Source organism: Gadus morhua, chromosome 17 (assembly GCF_902167405.1).
Source record: "Gadus morhua chromosome 17, gadMor3.0, whole genome shotgun sequence".
Classification (NCBI taxonomy): domain Eukaryota; kingdom Metazoa; phylum Chordata; class Actinopteri; order Gadiformes; family Gadidae; genus Gadus; species Gadus morhua.
The window spans coordinates 20,642,152-20,662,282 of record NC_044064.1 but is presented as its reverse complement, the minus strand read 5'-3'; the positions used below and the strand labels follow the sequence as shown (position 1 = coordinate 20,662,282).

Below are 20,131 nucleotides of genomic sequence, written 5' to 3'. Positions count from 1 at the left end.
CTATGATGGTTTTCATAAAAGTGATTCTACCCTCTGAGTCGCCCCCAACACCTAAATTGGTGACCTGAAAGTTATGGCGGACCACAATTACTACGCCTTTTGTTTTATTGAGGGCTGAAGCATTTGTCTTTACAACGTAATGTTTATTTTGTAGCTTATGGACATCTTTCTGAAGCAAGTGGGATTCGCTGACCAAGGCTATGTCCACTCTCTCTCTTCTTAGTACATCCAGAAAACTTGTGCGTTTATGGGGCAAATTAAGGCCACATGCGTTAAAAGAAATCACGGTTAATTTAGTCATTCAGGTGGTGGTACATAAGATAAGATCTGAGCTGTAAATAACAGAAAAAAGAGCAGGCAGAGCAAGACCTGTATCCCCCCCCCCCCCCCACACACACACACACACACACACACACACACACACACACACACACACACACACACACACACACGGAACAAAGCAGCAAGTGAATCCCCCCCCCCCACCACCCCCCCCCCCCCACACACACTCCCACAAGACAAGACAAAACTACCAATACATGGATATTGCCAGATGCAACCATGTAAGCCTATCATAACCCACCCACCTAACGCTAGAAGGCGGGTCCCTATAGGAAAACTCCAAGGGGGAGAAAGAATGAATGAAGATAAATAAATAAACAAATAATGACATTGGACTTTCAGCAGTCAATAGTCAATATACAGAGAACCGTATAACCGTATACAGGCCTATAGCCTCCAACAAAACAAAAGCCAGGACAAAAACAATCAAGCAAACCAACCAACCAAAAAAGGAGGCAAAACGACAACAACAAAAAACGACGTCTGGCATGCAACTCACTTCCACAAGGCTGTGCAATCGACTTTTTTTTTTATTTATTTTTTTAGCAATATTTTAAGTACAGACTTGTACAGCAATAAACAATTAGAATATTTTGAAGTCCCAAATGGCCAGTCCACGAAGTGAATAAGGGAAAAAATAGAAATAGGCTGGACAGAAAAACCAAAAGATAATGGGGGAGCAGTACTACTCGTAACTTAGGCCTACTCTTATTTCCCCAAAGCGCATGTAATAGCGCTGGCTCTAGCCTATTTCAGGTCGGGGAATTTAACTTTCAGAGCGGTCGTGGCCGCCTCTAAGCTCCCGAACTTCAACTGTTCATTGCCAATCCAGACAAGGAGGGTGCCTGGGTCCCGGACTCTGGTCTTTACATTTTTGCCATGGAGCTGCTCGCGCAGCGGCCAGTATTGGTCCCGAAGTTTCCTCCGACGCACCGACATATCCTCAGTAATCCGTAGCTTCACGCCGGGAAGGGCCTTGAGCTCAAACAGGGTGGATTTCACTGCCTCCATAATGGAGATCTTCTTTTGTAGATGGTGAAGCTTGAATATCACCGTGCGGGGTCTGGATTGCTCGACCAATGGACCAAGCCTATGGGCAAATTCGATGTCATGCTCTTTCAGTGGAATGGATAGGAGAGCGGAGAGGGTCTTAGCCAGGTAGGCCTCCATGTTGTAGCCTGCCTCGCTCTTCTCTGGCAGGTGCAGCAAACGGAGATTCCTTCGCCTGGATTGATTTTCAAGGTTGTCAATTGCGTTCAACGCTTCTTCAAGTTTATGATCCAGGGCTTTAATGACCAACTCTTGAGCTGCCACCTTGTTGGTTTGCAAAAGCAAGTTGGCCTCGGTTGACTCCAGCCGCGCACCGATAGAATTCACTGAAGTGTTTAGTTTGTCGATTTTCTTGGAAAGAGCGTCTAGTTTATCCATTTTACTGGTAAGATTGGCGTTCGATGCCACCAGCGTGTCCAGCGTTGCCTGAATTTTCTCCATCACTGGTGTGGCTCGGGTCTTAGGAGACATACACAGGAGTTTGGAATTGTTTGTTTGTTTGCTTGTTTGTTTGGGTTAACTCACGCAGTTTGTTTGTTTGTTTGGGTTAACTCACGCAAGCCTGCCTAGAAGTCCCAAACGGCAGATAGCGTAATAAATCAACATCGACATATAAAGAGAACGTATTTGTAGTTAGCAACGAGTTGATTAGGGGTATAAAATCATTCTTTCTCCCCAAGAGAGTCGGACCCACACGTCTCACTCACTGCCGTCCGCCATCTTCTGTACAGACGTACAGGGTGTATGTGCTTTTAATAATACCTAGAAGAGAGTGCATCTTCAAATCTTTGATGATCTACCTGGGTGAACCTGTTCATCACCTCATTAAAGAATGCCAGGTAAGGGAATCTCTCACACTAACACAGACAATACCTTATTACCAACTTTTGTTTTAAGATGCAACATAGCACTGTATGTTGTTCAGCATTGACATGCATTGTCTTCAGGAAATGCTCTTTCTAATTGTCCTCATTTGTTGATTTTTTTTGTGTGTGCAGGATATGCAGGAAAATGAAGCAGCCATGGCAATCGTCAGTGGAAACGAGGACATTAAAATCGTCATTGACGGAACAGAGGTCCTCAGAGAGGTGCCCACAATAGCACCGGCTGTTGCTATGTTCTTCGGACTCACCTACGCTCTCAACATAAAATATCCAAAAAATCTGCAGTACACCCTTGAGTTTGTGCAAAAATTCCTGATGGAGCTTGGTGGGAAAAAGATGTCCCCAAAAATTCATGGGCTGAATACCCAGCTTTACAGCCAAGAGTAGGCACAGTTGAGTTCCACTCCAACCAAGACTTTGTACCTTTTTTACAAAGTCAAGGGTTGTTGTTTGAAACTTACACTAGCATAACTGCATTTCTGCTGCATTATTGTAAAAGGAATATGCCTAAGTTTTCACAGGCATTAGAGGGCATTGTGCTGAAAATTTACCCTTTTATCTGAGGTTGTTGTTTGAAACTTACACTAGCATAACTGCATTTCTGCTGCATTATTGTAAAAAGAATCTGCCTAAGTTTTCACAGGCATTAGAGGGCATTGTGCTGAAAATGTACCCTTTTATCTGAGGTTGTTGTTTGAAACTTACACTAGCATAACTGCATTTCTGCTGCAGTATTGACAAAATAATCTCCATACCCTAGAAAGTTGCCACTAGGGGCGCCAAATTTCTAGGGTATGGAGAGGGGCCCAAGGGCTACCACTGGCACTATTCAGAATGTCCACGCCCCTCTGTAAAAAAAAAATGCTTCACTTTAAAGTTTTAAAAACGAAATTGCAGTACCCAAAAAAACATTTCTTGAGCAAGTCCGCTGGGCCTAGACCTATCCGAGGGTGGTCGCCGAATTCCCACGCCCGTCTGTATGCCCGAACTAGCTAAAAAAAAACGTTTTTCAAAAGTGGTAAGTAGCCCTTACCCTAACCCTAGCCCTAACCCTTCATCTGACGAAGCCTAACCGGGTGAAACGTTAGGAACGCTCTCTATTTCTGTGGATGTAAAGTCAGTTATTCTGGTGAACTGTTGTTTTAGCAACTTTGGAGTTTTTAATTTGGATGTACTTTATTTTAATTATTTTACTTTGTTTGTTTTAACTCAAACAAAGTCTGTTTTTACTTGGTCAACCTGCATTTTGGAGCGATTCAACTTTATTCTTTTTTAACACCTGTGGAAATTACCTCATTCCCTTTGGTTTTAATCGAATCTCCTTCAAATGCTTTTTTGGCTGGTGAGTACAGAGACATCTACGTGTTCAGCTTTTTTTAACTTTGGACTGTAATCAGTTTTTGGGATATTCTACAACCCCATCGGGCGGATCAACGACATCCTGTCACCTAACCCAAGCACAGCCTACCTCCCAGCTAAAGACTACTCGACGGAACCGATTGGGGAAATCGATTTTATTCTTGCTAAGCTAACCATGCCTCCTAGCTAAAAGACATTGCACCAGCTGACCGGTTATGACATTATTATTATTTTACATGCTTTGTTTATCTTATGGTTACAACTGCATCTATTGTTTTAATCGCCATCTTTTGCAAGCTACGGTTTTAACCTTATTCTAATTTGGTGGATTTTACATCTCTCTTTTATCTTTTCCTTCTTTCCTCTATGTTGGTTCTTTTTTAAAAACTCCAACTCCCAAACCCCCTCCTCTTTTTGTAAATAGTCCTAGGCCTTTTTTATTTTCATTCCATTTTATCTTCTAACGAAATGGCTAATGATTTTCGAAATAGGTTTAGCCTATTGGGTAGGCCCACTCACCTTACAGACCCACAGAAACACATAAAATTGACTCCGGTCGGGACGAGTCCTTCAACCGATCTAGACCCGAAATTAATAAAACATTATTTTCAAATATTACAATCAATTCATCATACAGAATTTCTAGAAGAATCTATTAGAACAGGCATCCCACCATTAGGGATGGCTAGGAAAGTGGCTCAACTTACAACATTCATTAAACCGGCGGCACCTGACGATCTGGTCTTAAACCAAATCAAAGAGAACACAATGGAGTACATGATCATAAATGTAAAGACCTTAATACAACATTATACACATACTATAGCAAAGATCCATACTAACCTGGGGCCATTTAACAATGAGGCCCTCGACAGAGCCCTTCGGTGGGCCCACCAGCGCTATGCCAGACCCCTTACTCCGTCTTCCATCTCCGCACTGCGGCTGCTGCTGTCGGCCCCGGATCCGCCACCGCCTGCCACTCCACTGCTCCTCTCGGACCTTGGGGCCTTTCCACCGCTTCCCAGACGACCACAGTCCACTATGGCACCTTTCAAGCATCGAAACACCTTACAGTTTTTCTCAGTCGCTTTGGTTCATTTCTCAGATCAGAATTGAAATTCTCAAAACTACCTGTTCAATCTTCACATCAGTGTGTCACTTGTGCACATGAAAAAAACAGTTTCTCATTTATTTGAACACGTTGCGAATGCTTTGGTACATCCATGCACATGATTATGTACAATTCTCTGCTCTTTCCTACATTATCAATTGCTTATATCATGTTGATCAAAATGTATTGTAATGGTCTCTATGGAATAGTCTCACCCCCACAACTTTTAGGTATTAGTTCATTGCATAAGTCTTTACATTCAAAATGGTTGAACAAGTTGTCATATGTCAAGCCTATTTCTATACATTTCTATACACTGGCATTAGACTCTTTTTTTTGTTTTTTCTATATCTGTCCTGAATTGGTCAATTGCTACCAGGTGAATCTTGACTTTCCCTAAAGAAGGGAAATCTGTGAAGTGTTAGATCAACCAACGATCAACCAGTACTGGAATAGCTCAAAGGTGCCTCTCCTGAGCCATGAACTGGCAAGTATATAGCTGGAGCAACACAATGTTACATTGTCTGAGAATTTGTGGCCCAACAGACAGGAACGTCAGGAGTTGTAGGATGACTGCACTGTAATTCCTACAGCAATGCATGTACAGTTTACCCTAAGGAGATTTTCCTATGTTCACATTTCGAGCAATGACATGGTCTGTCAACAAATTACAGCACAAATAGTCAAAGCTTAAATGTGAATCTTGTCCAATCTCTTGCAATCAATCTCCCACATACACTAAGGTGTAACTTACAATTTACAGTAATTGTCTTCAAAACTTTAGACATAGTTTACATCAGAACATCCCTCCAGAGGACACTGTTATATTGACAACATGACTAAGCAATTTGACTGTCTTATCCGTAGACAATGACACAAGGACTTGTCATTCTGATGGCACTGACATGTTCATTGAAACAGATATTTACTTTTTAGAGATGAACTAAGGATTTTGAGCAAGAGGCTGGCTTTTGCAGTTAATCCATGGTGTTTTGCTATTTGAACACATTGTTTTGAGAAATGCACTTACTGCTTTGCAAATTTCAATTCTGATCTGAGAAATGTACCAAAGCGTCTGAGAAAAACTGTAATGCTACCGTCCAGGCCACTAACTATTCCTTCCCTTCTTACCCTTCCAACTCTATGCCCTAACTTAACCCAACGTTTTCCTACATCTGCCCCTCAACCACCGCGACCTAGCCGCGTCCCGCTACCACAAGGCCCACAACGCTTACCAGTGACCAGGCCACGTCCTCCTCCGGTCGTCCCACCGGTGCGGACCACCTCGGCAGTCATTGACCCTCCTGGCGTCCTGGAGACGAGCCTTGGATCTCCCACGCCGGACCCGGAGCCCCCAGTCACCATTCCCGCTTCCTCAGCCCCTAGACCCAACCGTCTCTCCCTCGCAAGTGCCGCGACCCGGAAGCGACTCTGTCCGTCGTCCTCCTCGCCGGCGCTGACCACTCCACCACCTGGTCAGGCGGTGTTACCTTCCATGACAAGGAACAAGATAATCATCACTAAGAATGGCTCAATTCAGAACTCTGACTCACTCACAGGTTGCGTGGAGATTCACCCTTGCCCTCTCACGCCTCCTCTGACCACTCCTGCTGTTGTTGCCCTTGTCCCAGTGGGGAAAGGTCTGAGTCGCCAAACCCCGACTTCTCCTTCCCTTTTCTCTTCCCCTATGCTCAGTGCTTCCTACCACCAGCCCTGCATACACCCCCTACGAACCGCAAAGCCACTATGTGGTCCCTTTCTATTAGAAAACACATGATTATCACGGGCGATTCCAACTTGGCCCGCATCCCAAAAAGAAAAATGGACGACATCCAGATAGATAGCTTTCCAGGAGCCACATTAAGACATCTAACAGCCATCTTGCAGAAACACACATCTGCCAGATCGGACACTAAGCTCATCTTATTGTCTATTGGCATAGACAACTGCCTTAGACAACAGACAGCTATCACAATAATTAAGGACACCCGACGTTTAATTAGGACGGCCAGAGAAACATTCCCCCAGGCTCGCATTGCAATTCCCCTCATAACGGTATCTATCAGGCTATCCGCCACCCAACTCCGTTGTGTCAAGTCTTTTAATGACTTTGTGAGGGAGAATATCGAGGACGTTGACTCACGTGCTGGTTATCTCAACACACTGTCGACGCTTAAGGTAAGGTGACCAGACGTCCCCGATTTCCGGGCACAGTCCCCGTTTTCGGTGATCTGTCCCCGGTCAAAGCTGTCCCCGGAAATGTCCCCGATTTTGACACTGAATGGGGGAAAAATGCGCGCAGACTCAAACACCAGTTATTACGGTAGTCATTTAACGCATCACCAGAGAAGACGTCGTATGACGTACAGACGTTATCAGGACGTATGACCAGACGCAGCAGCGTCAACAACAACAATCTAGAGGCGGCAAAAAATGAAAAAGAGAAGATCAGCGGTCTCATAAATGGTATGTTGTGTATGAAGTTATTTATTTTGCGTGAATTGGCAGTAGACTTGGCTGTGTGTGTGTGTGTGTGTGTGTGTGTGTGTGTAGTGATGTAACGTTAAAATAAGTATGATTGTTTATCTGAACTGAAGACCTAACGTAACTTAATAAAAGTCAGTGAACGTTAACATCATGACAATGTTTTCATATCTGTCATTAGTGAAGCTGTAATGTTAACGTTAGCATGAGATTACCAGGTGATGGCATTGTATGTGGCTCTGTTTTGGAAGAGGGGGAGGTGGAAGACTGCTTTGGTAGCATATGATTTTCCTGTAGGCATAGGGACCTGAGACTGTTAAAATAATAATAATGATGATATTATTAATTAATAATAAATTAATTAATAATAAGTCAATGGTTGATAGTTGTGTGTGTTAGGCTGCTGTTTTTTGTGTCGGGCTGTGTGGGTAACCAATGACTGTAGTAGTTATAAATGCAGACAATTTGATTAGCTGATGCCCTGAGTCACTGTTTTATATGTCACTGTTTTTAGTAAAGGTATAATAAATAAATAAATAAGTAAACAACACTGAAGGAGAGAAGAGGAAAAGAGCAGAGAATAGTGTGGAAAGGCGGAAATAAAGAAGTAAACAACAGAGGGAAGCTAAGGAGAGAAGAAAGAAGGGTGAAGAAAAGAAAAGCATTGAAGGAGAAGAGAACAGACGAGAGTATTACATCTTTTTATATGTTTTGACTTGGTAATTATTATTAATTACATCTTGATGATATTTACTAGCTACTGGTCTGGCAGCTGTCTTTGCACATGACACTTAACTTTGGAAGAGAGATTTTTTTCTCATGACGTATTATTCTATATTTGTGTTTTTGACACTTATGTGCACTACTGATACATGATATTTGTGGGTGCTGATATTTTGATTTATTAACCTTTTGCAGGGGCGCCACAAGGGATGTTGGGCCCCATGAAAAGATATCACACTGGGTCCCACCATCACACACAGGCAACGCCAACCATGTGCAGTTTCTGTAACCACACCTCTACCTGTGAAGGCTTCAATTATCTTATAGTCCGATACTAACTTTACAATATCTACTGACACTGAGCTGTGATAATATAACACTGTGAAGACATGCAGGAAACATTCTGCATACTGAGAAAGTGTTTGTTTAATTATAAATTTCATTTTCTATTAAAATCCATTAATGATGTTTCTTTTAACCTAACTAATGTTCTAATATTTTTTAAGGGCCCCTGTCAGTCACTGGCCCACAGAATTGTCCTAACTTTTCGCCCCCTAATGGCGCCTCTGACCTTTTGTGTAATAAAAGCTGGTTAAAATACATGAAAAAGTACTTGTCCCCATTTTTTATTTCATAATGATAATATGTAAGGATTTTTCCCCGCCGCATTGAAAATGTCCCCGATTTTCATTTCAGAAATCTGGTCACCTTAGCTTAAGGTACGAACACACCAAACGCGTAACCCGCGTAAGATTCACGTGCGTAACGCAGCTAAAATGTTGCTTGACCGTTTTGTGTCAAAAATGGTCCTACGTACGCAGCTACGCGCCTGTGGCTGCGCTTGATTTAGGAGTCCGAGGAAGGAAACCCAAACGCCGCCGTGTTTGGGTGCATGATAGAGCTTGGATCGGGTTAGATTAAATAATCTCAGATATAAATAACAATAATCGGGTTAAAAAACTTCACATGGTGTGTCTGGTGTGTTTCCAGCATTCGTAGTGTTGATCAGCAGAGATATAGTCCGCCAAGACGTTGAGGTTGCATAGCAACCAGAGACGCTGTCCATGCAAGTGAATGGAGCGTTCCCTCTTCGTCATAACTATCAAACCAAACATCCTTCACATTCACCGAGCGAACATTATGAAAGTGTTGCATATTCTCGAAGAAAGTTGTCCAATCCCGGGTTGCTTTAACTCACTTCATTTATTATAAAGTCGTCGGCATGTTTCGGCATGGTAAGTGAAGCTATACGGAGGGAATTCTAGGAATCGTGTAGAACACGTGTGAGAGGAAAATACCGTGATCTACTTCAAGCCCCCGGGCTTAGGCCCGGGGGCTCTCTGCTCGTCTACCTATTGATCTCTGGCCATCTCCACCCCTTGTCCTCAGGTAGAGACCGTCAAGTGGGCGTGGCCTAGTGGGCGTGGCCGGGGTGCCGTACTGGCTTCGGCTTCTTCGTATATATAAAAGCGCTGCTATCTGTGGCTGGAGCAGCCTCCAATAAGGTCTTGCTCCCCTTGTGGCTATGTATAGTATTTACGGCTTATGTTTGGTCCTGCTTCATTGGGTCTATGTGTGGGTAGCTTAGATTCTTAAAATACGTAACAAAAGTAAAATGCACATTTCTCGCTAAAAAGGTTTACATAAACGCATTTAATGGCGTAACTATGTTACTATTTCAGGAGATCCTCGAACGAGGCCTCACCTTCATCACGACACCGTCACTCCCAGACCGTGACCTATTGAGACGAGATCTACATACTTACCACAGACGGTTAAAAATTCTCGATTATTTTAAATATAACACAGATTATTTTTACTTACCTTTTACTACGCCGTCTATCTGGGAACCAGCCTTGAAGTCCGTCTCGAAGCCTATACGCCAGCTCATCGATCAGGACCTCCGCTCCTTCCGTGACCTCCGACCTCGACGTCCTGTAGGGGAGGCCAATATTACTGTCCATCAACAACAGGCCCTCAACAAACTAAAATCTCACCATGAGATTATTATTAAACCGGCGGATAAGGGAGGGCAAATTGTAATACAGGACCGTACTAATTACATTCTGGAGGCGACGCGTCAACTTAATGACCCGGTCTACTATCGCCCTCTCACGGATCCTCTGTACCTTGAGATTCAGACAATGGTTAGGCTTTTAATTGACCAGATGAGGGAAAAGCATCTCATCAACGCAAAACAGGCACACTACCTATACGGCACGGATCTCCCTCGGGCGAGATTATTTTACCTTCTCCCCAAAATACATAAACCCCCAGAGAATTGGACTGTTCCATTCGTGGTTCCTCCAGGACGCCCCATAGTTAGCGACTGTGGCTCCGAATCATACCACCTGGCGGAGTTCATACTTTTACATTAACCCCCTATCTCACACTCACCCGAGCTACCTTAAGGACACATACACCTTTGTCAACAAGTTGAAGAATCTCACCGTCCCTGATAACACGTTTATCTTTTCAATCGACGTTGACTCCTTGTACACGAACGTCGACACTGTCCTGGGCCTCGAGGCTGTGAAGAAAGCATTGTCTTCGTCACCGGATTCATCTCGTCCCAACACATTTATTTTAAAGTTTTTAGAAATTACCCTTACCCACAACAACTTATTATTTGATAAATCCTTCTTTCTACAAATATGCGGCTGCGCAATGGGAAGGAAATATTCACCGGCCTACACAGACATCTATCTGGCAGACTGGGAGGAATCTGCATTCCTTAAATGCCCGTCACGCCCCCTAGTCTATTTCCGTTACTTAGATGATATCTTTGGCCTCTGGGACGAATCAGAAACAGAATTTAACCATTTTCTCACACCACCCCCGTATCAAACTCAAACACACTCTCCATCTCCAGCAGGTCCCCTTCCTAGACACAGTAGTTTTCTTCACAGACACGAAGGATGGACACAAAACATTAGCAACCAAGGTTTATTTTAAAGACACTGACAGGCATTCCTTATTATTTAACACCAGCTACCATCCCAGGCATACTTTCAGCTCCATCATCAAGTCCCAACTAATCTGTTTCCACCGCATCTGCTCTCTACCTCATCACGTAGAGGAGGCCACCAGGACCCTTTTCAAGGCCCTTAGACCTCGCGGCTATTCCAAACGTTTTCTTCTGACTATTAAAGGGGAAGTGACCGCCCTCTTCCAGCCAGGCCGGCCCGTTCTCCCTGAAAAAAAGAACACAGAACAAAAGTTAATTCCATTAATTACTACATTTTCGCGACAACTAGGCCCCCTCAAGCAAGCTAAAAAGCAACATTTTAATTCTGCCATACCTCAAACCGCCCCACTCGCTTCTTTTAAAATACTAATGTCCTACCGCCGTAATAAAAACCTACAGGACATTTTAGTCCATACGACTCCCCACTCTCCCTTACCCCACTCTTCTCACCCTCTCTAACTCTAAACCCTTCAACGTCCTATCACCCCTCTGCCCTCTGGGTTTGAGATGTGAATAGGATATCAGAGATGCCCATAAAGGCAGGGGAGAATGTAGGGACAGACATCCCACACCTCCTTACCTCTGACTCCCCACCCTTTTACCCCCACCACTCTTCTCACTCTCTCTAAACCTAAACCCTTCAACATTTAAAATTTAAAAAGTTTGTTTTTAATCCTAAACCTAACCTTTAGCTTTATTCCCTAAACCCACCCCTAAAACCATTTTGTATTTATTTAGAATGATATTGTTACGGATTTTAAGCACATAAACTGCCCCCACATAGCCACTAGGAAGCAGGTCGTGTGCGGTTGCATCGATCTGGTCTTCAGATTAAAGTTGTGCAAAGCATTGCGTACTAATCAGGGAGGCATTTTTGAGGCAGCTATGTAGAAAAACCATAAGGAACATCTTTTATTCCAATACTATAACTAACTCCTTCCTGAAGCCAAGCAAGCAAAGACGACAAAATGCCACCGAAGAAAACGGCAAGCCAGCCTGACGAGGCGGAGGAGATTAGAAGATCGCTTGATTTCTTGTCAGCTGAGGTGGCAAAAATCTCTGCGCAACAAACAAAAATCATGGATCTGATGGGTGAAATCCACACACTCAAGATACAAAACATCGAAAAGGACACAAAAATCACGCTACTGGAAAACCGAGTGGACGATCTCGAGCAATACTCCCGCATGAATGATTTAATCATCAGCGGTCTGAGGACCAAACACCGGAGCTATGCCAGGGCTGCTGCGGCATCCGAGGACACCGCCGCCGGGAGGCAAGGGACCGACGCTTCCGAGGACGACTGCGAGTCGCTGGAGCAACAGGTCCTTTGCTTTTTGGAAAGCAAGGGCATCTCTGTTGACAGCGGAGACATCGAGGCCTGTCACACCCTGCGTAGTAAAAACAAAACGATCGCGCCTGCAATAATAATCCGGTTTACCAACAGAAAGAACCAACAAGCAATCATCAGACAAGGAAGGAAATTAAAAGGAACCGACGTCTACATAAACGAAAACCTCACAAAGAAGAACGCGGACATCGCAAGGAAAGCACGCATCCTAAGAAAACAAAACAAGATTCAAGCAACATGGACTTCAAACTGCAAAGTATTCATTAAACTGAATGGAACCACTCCTGAGTCAGCGAAAGTGCTCCTCGTCATAGACGTTACCGAGCTGGATAAGTTCGAGGTATGAAAGAAAAAACACAAGGTAACATAATACACCCTGAAGTGAACACACCTAGAACACCCATGACAAGTTCGGACTATAATCTATCAACAGAATATGAAAAACTGGATTTGAAATGTTTTGAATACACAGAACATAAACCGCAAGACATTGAAAATGACATCGATCCTGAAAACAATTTTTATAATAACACACACAGCCATTGTGAATATTATACAGAAGAACAATTCAGAAAAAGTGTAATAATGGACGGGTCAATATCCATCATACATTTTAATAGCAGGAGCCTTAATTCAAACTTATCAAAAATTAAACATTGTTTAAGGCAACTGGACAAAAAATTCACTATAATTGCAATAACTGAAACATGGCTTAGTGAAGAGACAAGTAACATGGTGGATATTGAGGGATATGAAATGTTTTTTCTTAACAGGACTCAATCGAAGGGTGGTGGTGTTGCACTATGTATTGATATCAGCTGCAAAATTAAATATGCCAGTAAAATGACATTTGCATTGGACAACATCATGGAATGCATTACTGTTGAAATTGAGATGGAAAAATCTAAAAATATTCTGATAAGCTGTGTGTACAGAAAACCTGGTTCTTGTGTTGACACATTTAAGGAAAAGTTAGCTGAATTATATCACAACATAAATATCAAGAAAATTGTGTTTGTCTGTGGAGACTTTAACATTGATTTGTTAAACCCGCAAGAACACAATTCAACAGCAGAATTTATTGATTCAATGTATAGCAACAGCTTATATCCAACAATCACACGTCCAACCAGAATTACAACACACAGTGCTACACTAATTGACAACATATTCACAAATGTCTGGGATAGGAAAGTTCACAGTGGTTTAGTAATAAATGACACAAGCGATCACCTGCCAGTCTTCGCAACCATACAGAGCTGTACGAGGATAAAAAAAGCAACCACAACGGTCAAAATAACCAGACATAAAACACAAAACGCTATTAATTCCTTTAAAGAAGACCTACTGAGACAAGACTGGAACAAGGTATATGTTAAAGGTGCAAATGAAGCCAATGAATCATTTCTGGAAATTGTAGCAGAACTGTATGAAAAAAATTGTCCTCTAGTAAAGAAAATAGTGAAACCAAAATATGCTGAGAAACCATGGATAACTAAAGGAATATTGAAAGCATGTAAGAAAAAAAATTCATTATATAAAGAATTTTTAAGGAAAAGAACAACAGAAGCAGAACAAAAATATAAGACTTATAAGAATAAACTAACAAAAATTATGAGACACAGCAAAATGGATCACTATAGCAATTTACTGGAGGACAACAAAAACAATATTAACCCTTTAACTGCCTGCTCAACCGTTTGGTAGAGCTCATTTTACGTCACAATATCTTATTGATAGGAATGTTTAACTTAATTCAACCTGATTGAGTCATCTCTACCATTCGGTTGAGGTATGTTATCCCAAAGACCGCCACTAGATGTCACTGTTTTTTCCAATAGTACGCCTTTTAAGTCTCAATCAAAACAGGAAATCCCAAACGAGAAAATAACTCCCAACATGTGGACGGCTTTTGGTTAAAATTTGAAAGGTAGGTACATTTTTTCAACATATTATAGTATAAGAAAGCTTACTGAACAGAATGTTGTTAAATTATTCCGCAAAATAAACTCTTTTACATGTTAAATATTTTTTTCTAAACTACATCAACCAAACGGTTGATTTGGCACTTTATGGTAGACATAGAAAAATTAAGTTAATCTAATTTATAATGAACAATGTTCTATGAAATCAAAACCTTTTATTTGTTATTGCTTTAAATACTAAACATTTAATGTTATTCCAACATAAATGTGCCGAAATAATTTCTTAATTATGTAGTTTTGACACTTTCTGAGTTGTTTTCAAAATAAATGTGGTAAATATCACCAAAAAAAATCGGGAAAATTCTAACTATCACAACTATTTCCAATTTAACCAAATGAAAGATGCTGGTATACTAATGAATACCATTGAAGAATAATGTGGTTTGTTATTTCATTTTTTTAATTGTTTTTAAAATACTAGATGGATGCTAAGAGTTTCTACGGTGCAAGACAACGCACTCTCCTGGCCCTTGTACCAGAACATCCTGAAGATTCTGATGCTGATCTGAGTGATAATGATGACCTAATAGAGGATCCGGATTATCATCCCACACCAGCAGAAGTTGCTGTTGACAGTCCTTTTGAATCCCTGGAAGAAGAGGCTCCCTCAACAAGCAGCTCCACTACACAGCCGCCTCTCAAAAAAAGCAGAAAAGGAAAGAGCGCCCTAAAAACAGTTTCCTTGGAGGAGACGGGGGATACCCCTGACCCAAGTTCGCCCTCAGGTCCAAACAAAGGAAAAGAGATCATCATCTGGAAGCATGAAGACATTGAGGGATTTGAGGCTCCGGTTTCAAGATTTGAATCCCCTGAGGCTGTACAGACACCATTCCAGTACTTCAAAAGGCTTTTCACTGATGAGATGATAAAACATATTGGCCATCATACCAATCTCTACTCCGCCCAAGAGTTGGGGGATCCCATCAAGACCAGCCCTGAAGAGATACAAGATTTCCTGGCAATCTTACTCTTCATGGGTGTTTTTACCTTCCCATCACTGGAGTACTGGCACTATGAGTCACGTTTCGACGTGATAGCTGATATCATGCCAAAGAAGAGATTCCAGCTTTTACGCAGGTACATTCATTTCAATGACAATCATCAGTGGAATCAGAGTCCAGACCGATTCTACAAAATCCGTCCCCTTTTTAATATGCTTCGAGAGCAATGCCTTCTGATTCCATCCACTTACAAACACAGTGTGGATGAAGTCATGGTCGCATATAAAGGCACAAGGGCTGGCAGTCTTTGCCAATATATTGCAAACAAGCCAGATAAATGGGGCTTCAAGATGTTCTGCCGAGCCAGTTCATCTGGCATCATCCACGACCTGCTGATGTACCAAGGGGCATCCACATTTTTCAATGTTGTCCTCAGTGAGCAGGAGCAGACGCTACTTTTGGGAGCAAAAGTAGTGACAACGCTGTGCAAGACCATAGCACAGCCACGCCTTTCTGTCGTCTTCTGTGACAACTACTTCACCAGTTTTAACTTGGTCAGAGACCTGCACACATTGCTGGGTGTCAAGTGCATTGGCACCGTCCGACCAAACCGTATTGGTGGAGCTCCCTTGATGACAGACAAAGAGCTGATGAAGAGAGGGCGTGGAGCATGTGATTACATGTCTGCTGACGGAGTGGTTGCAGTCAAATGGTTTGACAACAAATGTGTCAATCTTCTGAGCAACGCTTGTGGGATCATGCCTTTTTCAACGGTGAAATGGTGGAGCAAAGAGTCTAAGGCAAAGATTGCTGTCCCATGCCCGTCACTCATCCCTGCCTACAATGAGCATATGGGAGGGATTGATCTGTCCGACATGCTTGTGCACCTGTACAAGACCCCAGCCAAGTCAAGGAGATGGTACTTTCCCCTCTTCGGATACATCCTTGACTTGTGCATCGCCAATTCCTGGCTGGTCTACAAAAGGGACTGTGGCCTACTGAACGAGAAACCCTTGTGTCTAAAAAGGTTTCGCCTGGCAGTCGCCCACAGTCTGATCAAAGTCAACAAGTATGCAACCAAAGTTGGCCGACCATCATTCAGCTCTCCCCCACCAGAGAATCAAAAATACACTCCACGACCCTCACGACCAAAACCCCAACCAGATGTGCGCTATGACAACATGGGACATTGGCCACTTCACAGTGACAAGCGGGGGCGATGCAACCTCTGTCCGAAGGGTGTGTCAAGATGGAAATGTCAGAAATGCAATGTTTTCCTGTGTTTGTCTGCAAACCAGGAATGCTTTGCAGCATACCACCAGAAGTAAAGTGGATTTAAAAGCATTGGTGCTGTTGCACTGATGCTTTGTGTTGTTAAAATGTGTTTGTGTCTTTTGCAATGTGTTGTACAACTGTTTTTGCATTGTTTTCCAATTGGAAAGTGGATCTAATGCTCAAAGAGCATGGTGCTGTTGCATTGGTGCTGTTGCCCCACCACAGAGATCAGTTGTGTTGAGATAAAGAATATCAAAAGTGTAATGTGTCCTTCTGTTTTCCAATGTTTCCCAGCTTTTGCATTGTTCTCTAATGTTTAATTGCAAACCAGCTTAGTATTCAACTAGGAATGTGCATTTTTCGCCCCAAAAATAATTGTGCTGTTGGACCACCACACAATGAAAGTGTGATGAGATATGTTAGAGGTGCAATTTTTATCCTGTGTGTTTTGCAATGCTGATAATATAAAAAAAAATGGATCCAATGGTAAAATATTTGACTTTTTCTACTATTTGGAGCTCTTTGTCGGAGTTCCGGTACTTCGACCATTGAGTGACATCTCAACCGTTTGGTAGAGGCTGATATTTATAAAAATATGGGTCCTGTTGAATTATTTTTTATTGATTCTGATTATAATCAACCCAAGGGAATACAAAATGCAAAAAAATATTTTTTCCATAGCAGCTTTCTTGGTGCGGCAGTTAAAGGGTTAAAAATACATGGAATGTATTAAATGCCATTATCAAAAAAAGAAGTGGAAAGGCAGAATATCCAAACTCTTTCATGTCTCCAAATAACAAAACAATCACTGATATGGCTTCAGCTGCAGAGGAATTTAATACATTCTTTGTCGGGGTTGGTCCTGGTTTGGCCGGGGAAATTCCAAATACTAGTATTAGTGATGGTGTAGAAAGTAAAGACATATATAATAATAATAATAATGCATTTTATTTATAAAAGCGCCTTTCAGGTCACTCAAGGACACTGTACATCACACACAATAAAACACACAATGAAATATACAAAAAACGTGATAAAATAGACATAGAAAGGACAACATAATAAGTTAAAATACATAGGGCAGAATGGCAGGAAGCATGGAGATTAGAGAGAGTAGGCAGTCCGAAACAGGTGGGTTTTTAGTTGTGCTTTGAAAATGGGGAGAGAGTCACAGTTTCGGAGGTCGGGTGGTAGAGAGTTCCAGAGCTGGGGAGCAGAGCGACTGAAGGCTCTGCCCCCCATAGTGCTGAGGCGGGCAGGGGGCACAGAGAGGTGGATGGAGGAGGAGGATCGAAGGGAACGGGTGGGGATGTTAATGTGCAGGAGATCAGAGAGGTAGGGAGTGCTGCGAGGTTGTGGATGGCCATGAATGTAAACACTAGGAGTTTGTAGTTAATGCGGTGGGTTACGGGGAGCCAGTGGAGCTGCTGGAGGACAGGGGTGATGTGATGGTATGAGGGGGTCTTTGTGATGATGCGGGCGGCAGAGTTTTGGACCAGTTGTAGTTTGCGGAGGGACTTGTGGGGGAGGCCGAAGAGGAGAGAATTGCAGTAGTCCAGACGGGAGGTGACGAGGCTGTGAACAAGGATGGCGGTGGTGTGGGGGGTGAGGGAGGGGCGGAGTCTGTTGATGTTGCGGAGATGGAAATATGCAGTGCGGGTAATGGTGTTGATGTGAGAATGGAAGGAAAGTGTGCTATCGAGGATGACACCCAAGCTCTTAACCTGAGGGGAGGGGGAAACTGAGGAGCTGTCGATGGTGAGAGAGAAGGTATTGACTTTCGCTAGTGTGGATTTAGTGCCGAGGAGGAGCATTTCAGTTTTATTGCAGTTTAGTTTAAGGAAGTTTGAGGTGAACCAGGTTTTTATTTCGGAGAGACAGTCGGTGAGGGAGGGGGGTGGGAGTGAGGAATTGGGTTTGCAGGAAAGGTAGAGCTGGGTGTCATCCGCGAAGCAGTGGAACTGGATATTGTATTTGCGGAGGATGTGGCCGAGAGGGAGGAGATAGATGATGAATAGAAGAGGCCCCAGGACAGATCCCTGGGGCACACCAGTAGTGACTGGGGAGGGATTGGAGGTGAAGGATTTAAGCTGGATGAACTGGGTGCGGCCTGTGAGGTAGGAGTGGAACCAACTGAGGGGGGTGTGGGAGAGGCCAATCGAGGAGAGTCTACTGAGAAGGATGGGGTGTGAGATGGTGTCGAACGCTGCACTCAGATCGAGGAGGATGAGGATGGAGAAGGAACCAGAGTCAGCTGCAATGAGGAGATCGTTAGTGATTTTGATGAGGGCGGTCTCTGTGCTGTGACGGGGGCGGAAACCGGACTGGAAAGGCTCGTAGAGTGAGTGGAGGGATAAGTGGGAGTGAAGTTGGGAGGCGACAATCTTTTCTAGGGTTTTGGAAATGAATGGTAGGTTAGAGATGGGGCGGAGGTTACTGAAGTTGTTGGGTTCTGAACCGGGTTTCTTTAATATGGGGGTGACAGCGGCAGTTTTGAAAAGTGAGGGGACTATTCCAGATGAGAGTGAGGAGTGAATGATGGCGGTGATGAGAGGGAGGAGGGAGGGGAGGCAGGATTTGACTAGGGTTGTGGGGAGGGGATCAAGCTGGCAGGTGGTGGGCTTAGATTTGAGAATGAGAACGGAGAGGTCGGAGGCAGTGGGGAGAAGAAAACTGGCGAAGAGATGGCAAGTAGGGGGAAGTGCAGGTGGGGAGAGAGGGGGGGAATTGGGATATAGGTGCTGATGAATGGTGTGGATTTTCAGATTGAAATAGTCCAAGATGGAATTGCAGGATTCAGTGGAGTACAAGTGGGGGGGGAGAGAATTGGGTGGGTGGAGGATTTTTTTGAGAACCGAGAAAAGGGTTTTTGAGTTACCTTCATTGGTTAAAATGAGGCCGGAGTAGTAGGTGGATTTGGTCAGGGATATGAGGTCCTTATATTGTGCAATGTGGGAGGTGTACATGTCATTGTGGATGGTGAGACCGGTTCGTTTATAAAGTCGCTCAAGTTGACGGTTTTTAGCTTTCATGGACCTGAGCTCGGGGGTAAACCAGGGGGCAGATGTGGAAAAGGAAACAGACCGGGTTTTTAAGGGGGCGATAGAGGTGAGAGTGTTTGTGAGGCAGGTGTTGTAAAGAGTGACGAGGTCATCAGGGTTTGAGGTAGAGTCGGTGGTCGGAAAACTTTCAATGAGGGAGCAGAGGGTGGCAATGTTAATGTTCTTGATATCGCGAATCAAGAGCCTAACCCTAACCATATATGTTGATGAAACAATGTTTCTAAGAGGGACTGAGGAAAAAGAAATTATTGACACTGTAACTGAAGAGCAAAAAGTCCACAGACTGTCATGATATTGATATGTGCACTGTCAAAAATGTAATTGAATGTATAGCTAGGCCTCTAACCCACATTTGCAATCAGTCTCTTCAAACCGGTGTGTTTCCAAACAATATGAAAACAGCTAAAGTCATACCAATACATATAGTACAGCGGTTAAGCCCTCAAATCAAGGGGAATTGTGCACTTTTTGAAAGAAACATGAAACATCAACCATAGTTAGGTTATACCATTAGGTTCATTTTCAGATTTGGAGGGAAGTCAGATTTGACCTCTGAGGCCCGGTAGAGGTCAAATCCAAAATGGCCGCCATTAATA

General features: G+C 43.2%; 2 long non-coding RNA genes across 2 annotated transcripts; one reads left to right on the top strand and one right to left on the bottom strand.

Annotated features, from left to right (window-relative positions):
- Window positions 1-4,610: 4,610 nt before the first annotated feature.
- LOC115529198 (uncharacterized) lies at window positions 4,611-11,230 on the bottom strand. The gene is made up of 4 exons (XR_003973489.1): window positions 11,019-11,230; window positions 9,778-9,888; window positions 5,982-6,236; window positions 4,611-4,683 (listed from the first exon to the last, which is right to left on the bottom strand). It is a non-coding gene; the product is annotated as an uncharacterized LOC115529198 (long non-coding RNA).
- LOC115529203 (uncharacterized) lies at window positions 6,984-8,553 on the top strand. The gene is made up of 2 exons (XR_003973493.1): window positions 6,984-7,212; window positions 8,149-8,553. It is a non-coding gene; the product is annotated as an uncharacterized LOC115529203 (long non-coding RNA).
- Window positions 11,231-20,131: the final 8,901 nt, after the last annotated feature.